Here is a 12,979-nt window from a genome sequence, read left to right on the forward strand (position 1 = left end):
CTCTGGCCTCGGCTTAGTCTCTATGGTCCAGCTGGGCCGGTGGCGGTAAGGAGAAAAAGGGAGAGCGCGGCGCGCAGGCGCTCTCGGCACTTTTTTTTTTTTTTTTTTTTTTTTTTTAATCCCCGCACCAAGCACTTAACCTCATTAGGGTGGAGGAGAAGGCGGCGGCGATCTGGTAAGGCAAGCGGCCACTCGAGCGAATAAAACGGCTGCAAGTCTGCGGTGAGGGCGCGGAGACTGAGACCCCGGCCGCCCCAGGCCCCCGGCCTCCCGCGGCGGAGGCGCCGGGACGGGGCGGGGGCGATGTCCAGCCCCGTCATCGGCTCCCGGGCGCGCTCTGGGGGGATGGGGCGGCCCTAGGTGGGAGCCGGCGTGGAGCGGGATGGGAGGGTTGTTTTTCCAGCCGTGGATCGCCGGTCCCAGGCTGCTTTGCAGAGGCTGGGGGAGGGGGCCGGCTGTGAGGTCAGCTCGCTTTGTGTGCCCCTTTCTCTTCTGTCCCGGACCCCACCCCTGGCCAGCCCAGCCCGGCCGAGGGAGAAGCCGGCGAACCCCCTTTCGCGTTTGGAGAGACCCCGGAATCGCAAGGGGAGGGGGCGAGGGGGAGAAACCCCCGACAGCCTGCCGGCGAGTGATGGGTGTGGAGGGAGGGAAGGGTGCGGGAGGCGGCGGGTCCCGGCCCGGCCAGACAAAAGCTGAGCTGGCGGCGCGGCGGGGCGCGGGCGCGGGGCGCGGGCGGCGGGGTCCCCGCGGTCCCGGGCCGCAGGGCGCTCCCGGCCGGGAGAGCGGACCGGTGCGGAGCGGAGCCCGTGCGCCGCCTTTGCTCGCCTTTGTTGTGCTTTGGAATCGGCAGAGGCGCTGGCGATGAGAGTGTGATCCTGCACCTCAGCCGGGCCGGTACAATGGAGCTCATCGAATTTGGCTTTCCATGTTCTGAGCCGCTCCGTGGGGTCTGGGGTTTTCTAGCTTCTAACTTATTACGTAATGTTTTAAAAACAATTATGTTTGTTTTTAAAATTAAAAGAAAAGTTAGGCGGAGCCTTGAAAGCATGTTTTGTTGCGTCTGGACCAGTGTCTCCGTCTTGGGGTTCGGCTCGTTCATTCCATAGTGACCGACCGCGGGCCCTGTGGCCCCGTAAACGCGATACTTGGGAGGTAGATGTGGCAGCGAGAGCTGCGGCCTCGCCGGTCCTCGGGAAGGCAGCGATGCAGAAGCGTCAGGAGGGAGACATAGTTGCATGCTGCCATGTGCCTTACACCGAATGCGGGTGCCCCAGTCTGGTACAAATTCCGGCTTTAAAAGTTGCCTCTGTGACTGTTACACTGAGCACTTGCTATGAAGACTCCAGGGCAGTGGGCTCCTTTTGCTCATCCAGGGAGTGGGAGAAGAGCAACATTGATGCATGCAGACATGTAAATAACGAAAATAACACCACCATGTCCCAGTGTCACTCCATGTTATTTACCTTCTCTTTGCTAAGAAAGATTTAAGTTTTGGTGTGCTGTTTGCGTCTTCATCTTTGTAAACTTAGGTAACTTTTTCTTTTTAGCGATTGTCACTCAGACCTTCCTTTCTGTAATTCATAGTTTGTTAGCTAACCTATAGCACCGTTTTAGACTTTTAAAGTTTCACTTTTTATTGCGTTTTCAGCCATAGCTTTACATTTTCTTAACTAAGTCAGAAATCCTTTGAAGAGACCGTTGGTGGTGGAGGTGTCAAAAACTGGATCACCATATAATCTAAGTGGCAAATAAAGAAAAGGCCTTTTGCTAAACTGACATTTTAGTGTTAGAACCGAAAACCCAGATCTCCTCGTGTGTCAGGATTTTGGCCACAGACTCAACTCCGTGTGAAAGGGATAAGCATTTTTTTGTACTAATAGGAAGCAGAAATGTAAGACTTGGCGTGCGCCTCTGGGAGAACCTCGGGCAGTTCAGATGGTGGGAGCTTGCTTTTTATAGAGCAAGATTTCAGATCCTTAAAATAGTCTGACAGGGATGTTGAGAATGATTGGCCAGAAGAACATTAAGCTTATTGTTCAAATGTGTTATATTTTGTTTACTGGTTTTGGATTGAGATAATTTGCTTCAGTCTTTTGTTAATTCTATTTCTTTAAATGCTTCAGTCTCATGATTTATAAGTTGGGTGAGGTAGTTTATTGGATCAGACACTTAAATTTGTCTTTGAGACTCTATATAGTATTAACAGTCTTCTACTTAAAGTCATAGTTTTTAGATTATTCCATAATACCTTTTGTTTTGTAGTACTATTAGCAAATATTATAACTAAGGGATTATAAATATTACACTTAGGACTGAGTTACTAGAACTCAGTTTATTTTAATAAATGCATTATTAAATTGTCATATTGAATAGTGGAAAAAGTAGACAATAGCAAAAAATAACAAATGTTTAAAAACAATCATCTAAAAGATTTACTAGAAAATAAGAGAAGGATCATTAGTCTTTTTTATAGAGAGGAGGAGAGGGATAGAGAGCTAGAAACATCGATGAGAGAGAAACATTGACCAGCTGCCTCTTGCACACCCCCTACCGGGGATGTGCCCGCAACCAAGGTACATGCCCTTGACCGGAATCGAACCTGGGACCTTTCAGTCCGCAGACCGACGCTCTACCACTGAGCCAAACCGGTTTCGGCAGATCATTAGTCTTAAACAAAAAGCTATATTAGAAGAAATCATTGCCCAGCCAGTGTGGTTCAGTGGCTGAGTGTCGACTGGGTTTCTGGCTCCATTCCTAGTTGGGGTTGTGCAGGAGGCAGCTGATCAATGATTCTTTCTCATCATTGATGTTTCTCTCTCTCTCTCTCTCTCTCTCTCTCTCTCTCTCTCTCGCTCGCGCGCGCTCTCTCTCTCTCTCTCTCTCTCTCTCTCTCTCTCTGAAATCAATAAAACTTTTTTTTTTTTTTTTTTTTAAAGAAGAAATCATTGATGAAATAGTTTTTGGTTTTTAAACTGTAATTTAAGAAATTCATCTAATGTTTTTTTTACCCAGTGCAATCAGGATAAAAAATGTATGTGTGTGACTAAATGATCTCTAACGGACTGATCGTTTTAGCACCAGAATTTAGTGATTGTTTTACCACCCAGGGCTACTCTTCTTCTTCTTCTTCTTCTTCTTCTTCTTCTTCTTCTTCTTCCTTCTTCCTTCTTCCTTCTTCCTTCTTCCTTCTTCCTTCTTCCTTCTTCCTTCTTCCTCTTCTTCTTCTTCTTCTTCTTCTTCTTCTTTTTTATTTTTATCTTTGATAACTAAAAGTTTACTCCTTGCCACTCTGATACAAATTTGTGCTGTTCATTGTTTTTAAAAGGGCTCTATATTTTTACACCATGCTTAATTATTATTTCCCTGTTCATTCTCTCTTGGCATTGCATTGGTCAGAATATAAATCAAAAACTGATAAAAGATTCCAGGGTCCATGTAGTAATTTTTGGTCAATTTTATTATGAAATTGTCAAACCTCTCTAGTTGTAGTACTTCCGGTCAGCCAGCTTACTCGTGGTTCTGGATGATAGCTGTTTTGTATTTTAGTTGTAATTTTGATATGGCTGCGGGAGGCAGCAAGTACAGGCCACCATCTTGGTTCTCCTCTCCTTCATGCTCAGACATTACTGCCAAATGGATTGCTTTCCTCCCCACACTCTGTGGCAGTCCTCAGATCCGAGGGCAGTCCCAGTCTGCGTCTCCTCATGGTTCCCTAAAGACCTAGTTCAAATGGCGGCTTGTCTTTCTCTACATTTTGTTGACTTTCTTCCTATCTCCAGCCTGGAAGTCTCTACTCCTTGCTGTTTCCTATTGGATGTATTCATTACCTTTCTCCTGGGAAGGTCACTCTTGTGCATTTACTCTTGTCTAGATCCTTGAGGGCCTGCGAGTTTGTAGAACACTTTGTGGTATCCTCTGTTGTTTACTCTTGGGACTTGTGTAACTGTAGAATGTTTGGAAGAATAAATCAACATATCATAACTTAGAATAATAGAATTTGAGCCTTGAAAAAGTTCTTAGAGGGCAACCCCCCGGTGAATATCCTCCTTTCTGCTTACTGCAGTCTGATCTTCGGCATGTGCCTTCTCATTTCCTAGGACAGTCATCAGGCCTTTCCTAAATTTGTTGATGAATTCCTCTTTATTGCCTTTCTTTAGTGAGGCACCAGGTACCATGAGGGTACAGTTGAAGACATACATGGTCCTCACTCTTCAGGGGCTCACAGTTTAGGGGCTTACAGATGAAATGGTATGAATTGATGCTGGTTATACTGGAAGTGTGTAAATCCTTCCTGGTTTAATGACTTCAGCATGCTTTCTCTAGACAACTCTGGTTTTGTTACCGTTTCCCCGAAAATAAGACAGTGTCTTATGTTAATTTTTTCTCCCAAAGTTGCGCTAGGTCTTATTTTTGGAGGATGTCTTATTTTCGGGGAAACAAAGTAGTATCCTTTATATGTGGTTAAAATAAAACCGTTTGTGGCCGAAACCGTTTGGCTCAGTGGTAGAGCGTCGTTCTGCAGGCTGAAAGGTCCCGTGTTCGATTCCGGTCAAGGGCATGTACCTTGGTTGAGGGCACATCCCCGGTAGGGGGTGTGCAAGAGGCAACTGGTCGATGTTTCTCTCTCATCGACATTTCTAGCTCTCTATCTCTCTCCCTTCCTCTCTGTAAAAAGTCAATAAAATATATTAAAAAAAAAAAGTTTGATGTGACTTGAGCAGCATCTATAACTGTTGTCTTAGGTTAGGAAACTGTATCAACGATTTCCAACTTCATTGTGCATTTGGCTCTGCCACTATATTAGCTCGTGACATTATGCCATGAGCTAGTAAATCATCTCTGTTTTGTTAATGTTTATCTATAGAATGAGGATGAAAGGAGGACGGTAGTAATAGTTGTGCTTATTTACAGGGTTGTTGAAAGGATTAAATGAGATAATATATGTAGGGTGCTGAGAATAGTGGCTAGCATACAATGAATGGATTAATTAATATACAACACATAGAGTTAATATTAATAATAATGTAGTAGTAGTAGCAGTAATCAAGTCACCAGACTCAGTGGGGAGCTTGTTAAAAAATAAATGGCGGGGGGGGGAGGGGGGCAATGGTATATGTACAAAGACAATAATTTAATAATAAAAAAAAATAAACAGCCAGACCTTATTTATTTACTAGAGGCCCAATGCACAAAATTTGTGCAAGAGTAGGCCCTCACAGCCCCGCTGCCTTGGCGCTCACAGCCGCCCCCTTGCAGCCCCGGCTTTGTCTGGAAGGTCGTGACAGTCTTCAGCTGTTTGGCGGTTTAGTCAGTTTGCATAGTATGCTTTTTAAAAAAAAATATATTTTATTGGTTTTCCACAGAGAGGAAGAGAGAGGGATAGAGAGTTAGAAACATCTATGAGAGAGAATCATCAATCAGCTGCCTCCTGTACCCCCCTACTGTGGACGTGCCCGCAACCAAGGTACTTGCCCTTGACCGGAACCAAACCCGGGACCCTTCAGTCCGCAGGCCGAGGCTCCATCCACTGAATCAAACTGGCTTCGGCTGCATATTACGCTTTTATTATAGATTCCTGTCCACCTAGAGATTTGGTCAGAAAGTCTGAATGGAGCCTGGGCAGCCACAGTTTTAACACTCCCCAGGTGCTTCTTAAAATCCCCCAGATTTGAGAATCCTGCACTCTATATTAATGTTGTCAGTGATTGCATTGGCTTTTACAAGTTTAAAAACTTGCCAGGTAATAGTGAATAGGTTTTCCTAAAAGATTCAAACAGAGCAGATAAAGTGAAATACATGGCCCTAGGTCCCAGGCCCCTTGGGAAGCATTATACACATATTACCAGTTTGGAACTTATTCTTCTAAACACTGATGCCCTTTTCTGTAGCTACGTATATATGAATATCTTCCTAATAATGGACAGATTTGATGGTAAAAGGTTTTTTCAAATAACTTACATTCATGATGTTATTTGCTTCCTTACAAGTCCTGGGACGTAGGTAGGGGAGATATTCTGTCATTTTACAGATGAGAAACCAAGACCTGCCAGGTAAATCCCAGTACGTGATGGAGCCAGAGGAGAACTGGGCCTTCTGTTTCTCAGCTTAATGTTCTCCTGTGCAGTCTCTTTGCTACATAATTTTGTTGGCTTATATTAAAGTTATAGTTGATGAAGTCTTCTGATCTTTTGCCATGGCTCAGTGGTAGAGCATCAGTCTGCCAAACCAGATCTCTCTCCTATGTTTTAGTTTGTTTATACTTGCTTTTAAAAAAATCTCCATTCAAGGTTTAGTAGTTACACATATCTGTTAAGATTTATCTTATTGTGGAAAAAAAAATCTAGAACTGGGCTGGCACATTTTGGTGAGGTTATCTTAATTCAGGATAGCTGAGGACAATGAATGTACTTTCAACCTGCTTCTGTAACTGTTGTTCATTTAACTTGCCAAGCAGGGTCAGTATAATTTATTTATAGTCTTATTACAATAATACGGAAAGTGCAGAGACCAGAGGAAGAAAACCCACATGAAACCATTCTAACACAGCTATTATTTGTTAGTGTAGCACCCTTTGAGGCTGTCCACCTGTCCATACTTAGTAGAAAGTAATTTTAGGTGTTGCATGTTTCAGGAATAGTTTCTGTGTAATGACACAGTATGCATCATTTTAATGCTTAATAGTCTTGTCATATTTAAATTGATATGGCATATTTTGGTAAACTGGGATCCTTGATATGCAAGTATCTTTTATTTTTTTGTATTACATATACTACAACAGTGACTATTTTTTGAATATAGTTTGTTTCTTTTAGGATAAATTCAAAGTGAGATTATTGAGTGACTTTTATGCACATTGCCTGACTCAAAAGTTGTACCAGTTAAGAATTTTCCTAGCTATCTAAAGACATACCAGTTTCACAAAATTTTTACCAACTTCTGGTAATATAATTTAAGTATATTTTTTGTTACTGTGAAGAGTGTAGAATGTACGTCATTTTTATTTTTCATGTCTTATCATGTATTTATTTTTAAAAAGAATAAGCAATAATGACAGACTTTTAAAAAAATATATATATTATTGATTTTTTATAGAGGAAGGGAGAGAGAGAGAGAGATAGAAACGTCAATGAGAGAGTAATATCGACCAGCTGCCTCCTGCACACCCCCCACTGGGGATGTGCCCGCAACCAAGGCACATGCCCTTGACCGGAATCGAACCCGGGACCTTTCAGTCCGCAGACTGATGCTCTACCACTGAGCCAAACCGGTTTCGGCAATAATGACAGACTTTTATATGAACCCACTATATGCGGTTTTTATTGGATATTCTGTGCGGGTGTTCTCTCTGTCTTGCATTCCATTCCTGTCCAGCTAGGTAGGTATGGAGGAAATGCACCTTTTGCTTTGGGTGGCAGACTGTGTATTTGTCAGTATCAGAATGTAATCTAACGTTTTTGTGGCCTACCTTCAAGTGTTTCTTTAAACAATTATGCTCAAGGCCCTACCTGAAATACAGGGTGGTGCAAAAGTAGGTTTACAGTTGTGAGTACGTGAAACACTCTTTTTGTATTAATTATTAATCACTAGAGGCCTAGTGCATGAAATTTGTGTGTGTGTGTGGAGGTTCGGGAAGAGGGTGTCCCCTGAGGTCAACCTGCACCCTCTCCAATCTGGGACCCCTGGGAGGGGGGGTGTCTGACTGCAGATTGGGCCTAAACCAGCAGTCATACATCCCTCTCACAATCTGGGACCGCTGACTAATTGCTCACCTGCCTGCCTGCCTGATCACCCCTAACTGCCCTCCCACCAGCCTGGTCACCCCCATCTGCCACTTCCCACCCCACTGGCCTGGTCGCCCCAAATGCCCCCTACCCCCACTGACTTGGTTGCCCCCAACTGCCTCCCTGAGGGCCTGGTCGTCCCATGCAGCCTGTTGTTCAGTCATTTGGTCGTCCCTCACTAACCCCCCTGCCAGCTTGATGGTTCAGTGTTCAGTCATCCATCCAGTTGTTTTAGTCATGATGGCCCCTGGCTTTTTATATATTAGGATTGTATTATTTTCCATATGAACAACTATAAACTTACTTTACCCCTATCCTGTATTTAGTAATCAGAATGTCTGGTGGTGGAGGTGAGGCAAGCGCTTTTTTAAGTTTCCCAGGTGATTCTGAGGTCATTAGAACTTGAGTGCTGCCTCAGACCTACCTTCTAGCTAATTTTTGCTCAGGTTCTTCAGTGTCTTGTGAGTAGAGGCAGACTGTATGAAGGGTTGCTCAGACGCGCTAACAGAGGCCTGTTGTATAGGAATGAATGGCAGAGTGGTGCCCTTCCTAATGTGGAGTGGCTGGTTCATTCTAGGAACAATGAGCCAGTCTTCCCAAGAGTAGCTGAACTGTATGAAAACAGCTCCTTCTCTGAAGTCTTCTCCTGAGGCTGGTGGCTGCTGTTTTATTGAAGTTCTCACAAGTCCTCTGCTGTTTAGTGTTAGGGTGGCGCATAGACCTATTACAACAGCAATGGCCACCGTAGACTGAACACCCAGCATTTGCTAGGCACTAGCCTGAGTGTTATAGGTACATTTAAACACACACACCCACACACACACACACACCCACACACACACACGTATATATACACTGAGTGGCCAGGTTATTATGATCTCTGAATGCATAATAATCTGGCCACTCAGTGTACTTCTCTTGAGTACCTCATTTATTTGATATCGTGCATCTGGTCAGTTTTCCCCTTTGCACTGGCTGATAGAAAGCTCAGGGCAATAGGTGGTTGATCTCCAGCAAAAGTCTAGAATACTTTTGTTACCCATTTGAGATACAAATAAACTTGAGTGGTCAGGCGAGTGCGTGTGTGTGTGTGTGTGTGTGTGTGTGTGTGTGTGCAGAGAGAGAGAGAGAGAGAGAGAGAGAGAGAGAATGATTGATTTCAGAGAGGAAGGGAGAGGGAGAGAGATAGAAACATCAATGAGGAGAGACAGTTATTGATGAGCTGCCTCCTGCACACCCCCTACTGGAGACTGAGCTCAATCCAGGTATGTGCTTTGACCAGGAATTGAACTGTGACCTTCTGGTTCATAGGTCGATGCTCAACCACTGAGTTGCACCAGCTGGCCTATAGATAGCCTATCTAATAAAATAGCAATATGCAAATTAACCATCAGTCCACTATACCCACAAGGGATTGGGCTTAAAGCATCAGTCATACATCCCTCTCACAATCCGGAAATGCTGGCTCTAACTGCTCACCTGCCTGCCTGCCTGATCGCCCCTAACTGCCTCTGCCTGTTGGCCTGATTGCCCCACCAACCAATCAGGAACAAGTATGCAAATTAACCCAATCAAGATGGCTGCGGTCCCAAAAGAGCAGGAGGCTTGGGTTTCCCCAGCAATGGAGGAAGCCAAGCTTCTTCAGCCCTGGTCTGCCTTGGCCTCCGCTACAAAGTTTCAATTATGGACAGTAAATAAATCCCAACAAAAATGGCGGCAGCCACAGAGCTGGAGAGAGCAGGAGGCTTGAGTTGCCACAGTGATGGAGGAAGCCAAGCTTCTGCAACCCTGGCCTAACTTGGCCTCCACTCAAGGCTACAAACTTTCAAATACAGAAGATAAATGAATCCTGGATACCAAGGCCTCCTCTTGGGTTGCTGGAGAGCGGGGCCAGTCTGCAAACCACCACAGGCCCCTTGCCCAGGCCGGTCTGTGCCCCAAGGGAACCCCCACCCTGATCCAGGACACTCTTCAGGGGAAACCAGCTGGCCCCCACCCTAGTACCGGGTCTCTAGTATTTAGCTAATTCTTCTAGCAACATTTAAAGGCAGATACTATTTTATTTTTTAACTAGAGGTCTGGTGCACTGGTGGGGTCTCTTGGCCTGGCCTGCACCCTCACATAATCTGGGACCCCTTGGGGAATGTCAGACTGCGGGTATCGGCCCAATCCCCGCAGGCCAGGCTGAGGGACCCCACCGGTGCATGGGCCTCTAGTATGCATATAAAATCTTTGGTTAATCTCTTCCAGCCCTCCCCCCTCCTCCCTTCCCTCTGAGATTCGTCAATCTGTTCCATATTTCAATGCCTGTGCACTGAGCACCTGCTCCCTGGTGGTCAGCACGCAGCACTGGTCAAACAGTAGAACGGTCGCTTAGGCTTTTACATGTATAGATGAAGGGAAGCTGAGGCTTAGAGAAGTTATCACACAGCAGCACAGTAGCAGAATTTGGCACTCAGACTCTTCAGTTTCCTTTTCATTTATTTTTGTTCTTTCCCACATGAAAGATCATTGGGCTGCCTTGGGAGAAAATGCTCCCAATATTTGTTGGGAAGAACATGGAGATGAATGTTTCTCACTAGGGTTTCCATAAGCGGTAGATCAGGTACCTACAGGCACTTTTAGACTTAAGTCCCTGATTTGAAATCTGCCTTTGGGCAGTCCAGATCACTATATAAGCTTTTTTTTTTTCTTTCTTTTTTTTTTTTTTTTTTTTTTTTTTTTTTTAACACATTGGGCAACAGTAGTTTTATTGCTGGCTTTATCCAGTGGCCAGATAAGTTTCAATTGAACTAATACAAAAAACGTTTTACAAAGTATCATACTTTAAAAAGATAGCTTGTAAGAACATGTAATAAATAACTTCAAAATGCAGTGGGTATTTAATTTCAAGGCTTGCCTTTAACATTTATGTAAAACACTGTGTAATATGAAAACACTAGAATGCTCATGATCCGCCCACAATGTGTTAATTTAAGATTTTATTGTAAAATATAACAATGTGCAATCTAAGCCACATTTAAGTATATAATTCAGTAGAATTAAGTACATCACCACAGTCTAAATCTTTTTCATCACTTCAAACAGAAATGTAACTGTTAAGCAATAAATCCCCATTTCCTCCTTAAGCCACTGGTAACTTCTAATCTGCTTTCTGTCTCTGAATTTGCTGATTCTAGATATTTAATATAAGTGGGATTATATAATATTTGTCCTTTTGCCACTGGTTAATTCCACTTAGCATATTTTCAAGGTTCATTCATATTGTAGCATATTTTAGAATGTTATTTCTTTTTTAAAAAATATATTTTATTGACTTATTACAGAGAGGAAGGGAGAGAGATAGAGAGTTAGAAACATCGATGTGAGAGTCATCGATCAATTGCCTCTTGCACGCCCCCTACTGGGGATGTGCCCGCAACCAAGGTACATGCCCTTGTCCGGAATCGAACCTGGGACCCTTCCATCCGCAGGCAGATGTTCTATCCACTGAGCAAAACCGGTTTCGGCAGAATGTTATTTTTTAAAAAAAAATATTTTTATTGATTTCAGAGAGGAAGAGAGAGAGAGAGGGAGAGAAAGAAACATCAATGATGAGAGAATCATTTTTTTTATTTTTTTATTTTTTTAAATTTAATTTTATTTATTATTATTTTTTAAATCAATCTTTATTCATATTATTACAAAGGTTCCTCATTTCTTCCCCCCTCCACCAGGTTCCCACTCCACCCTCCGCCCCCTTCCACTCCCCCATTGTCCTCATCCATAGGTGCACAGTTTATGTTCAGTCTCTTCCTCCCTCCCTTTCCCCGATAGTAAATCCCTTTTCAGATAGTAAATCAGTTACTTAGCATTTTCTCATATCAATAATACCTCCACATGCCCAAAGATACACTTCACACAAAAGACATTTCCAAATAGGTCAACCAACCTCATCCAGGCCCTGCACAAGGCACTCACAGATCAACACCCCAGCGCTATACTAACTCAACATATCCAGATCTAAGCCTTCATTACTTGATTCAGCAGACCCTCAAGTTCCCGCAAAAGTTTCCAGCCATGTCTGAGAGGCAGCCGTGCGGCAGGGGCAGGCGAGGAGCAAGCTGTTTCGGGCCTGGCTGCTCTGGGCCTGGCCTCTGTTGCTCTGGTTCGTTCCACAACCAGCTGCTCCAGGTCTGGCCACTGCCGCTCCTGACCTGGTTGCTCTGGGCTTGGCTGCTGCTGCTCCGGGCCTGGCCACACCCAACCCGGCTGCTATGGGCCCGGCTGCTCCGGGCCCGGCCGCTCCGGGCCTGGCCGCTCCCAGCCTGGCAGCTGTTGCTCCGTGCCTGGCCGCACCCGACCCGGCTGCTCTGGGCCCGGCTGCTCCGGGCCTGGCCGCTCCCAGCCTGGCAGCTGCTGCTCCGAGAGAGAATCTTTGATTGGCTGCCTCCTGCATGCTCCACACTGGGGATCTAGCCTGCAAACTGAGCATGTTCCTGACCAGGGATTGAACCTGTGACCTCCTGGTTCATAGGTTGATGTTCAAGCACTGAGCCACATCATCTGGGCAGAATGTTATTCCTTTTTAATTGCTGAATAATATTCCATTGTATAGATATACTACATTTTGTTAATCTATTCATTGATGGGTATTGGATTATTTCCAATTTTTTACTATTATGAACAATGCTACGATGTACATTTGTTTACAGATTTGTATTTGAGTCTGTTTTCAATTCTTTTGGGTACATACCTAGGGGTAGACTACCTGGGTTGACTGGTAATTGTTTAGCTTTTGAGAAGCCACCAAACTTTTCCCCAGTGGCTATATCATTTTACACTCCCAGAAGCAACATGTAGTTTCAGTTTCTTTATATCCTTGCCAATACTTGTTACTTTCTTTCTTCCTTTTGTCTTTTTTTTAAAGATGTATAGCCAACCTAGTAAGTGTGAAGTAGTATCTCATTGTGGTTTTGATTTATATTTTCGTAATGACTAAGTAGTTGAGCATCTTTTCACGTATTATTGGTCATTTGTATATTCTATTTAAAAATATGTATTTTTATTGATTTCAGAGATGATGGGAGAGGGAGACATAGAAACATCAATGATGAGATAGAATAATCTATTGGGTGCCTCCTGTGTGTGCCCTGACCAGGAATTGAACCGTGACCTCTTGGTTCATAGGTTGATGCTCAACCATTGAGCAATACTGG

General features: G+C 44.1%; 1 protein-coding gene across 12 annotated transcripts in view; it reads left to right on the plus strand.

Annotated features, from left to right (window-relative positions):
• Nucleotides 1-24: 24 nt before the first annotated feature.
• The window catches only part of CLASP1 (cytoplasmic linker associated protein 1), a 221,949-nt gene continuing 208,994 nt past the window's right edge, over nt 25-12,979 (plus strand). For 9 of the 12 annotated variants that reach the window (XR_014795731.1, XM_084892205.1, XM_084892201.1 and 6 more), the window contains exon 1: nt 25-175. The gene's annotated coding sequence lies outside the window, so the exon portion shown is untranslated. The other 3 variants (XM_084892208.1, XM_084892209.1, XM_084892206.1) reach the window with 3 other exon arrangements.

This window comes from Pipistrellus hanaki (assembly GCF_964339955.1).
Source record: "Pipistrellus hanaki genome assembly, chromosome: 8".
Taxonomy (NCBI): Eukaryota; Metazoa; Chordata; class Mammalia; order Chiroptera; family Vespertilionidae; genus Pipistrellus; species Pipistrellus hanaki.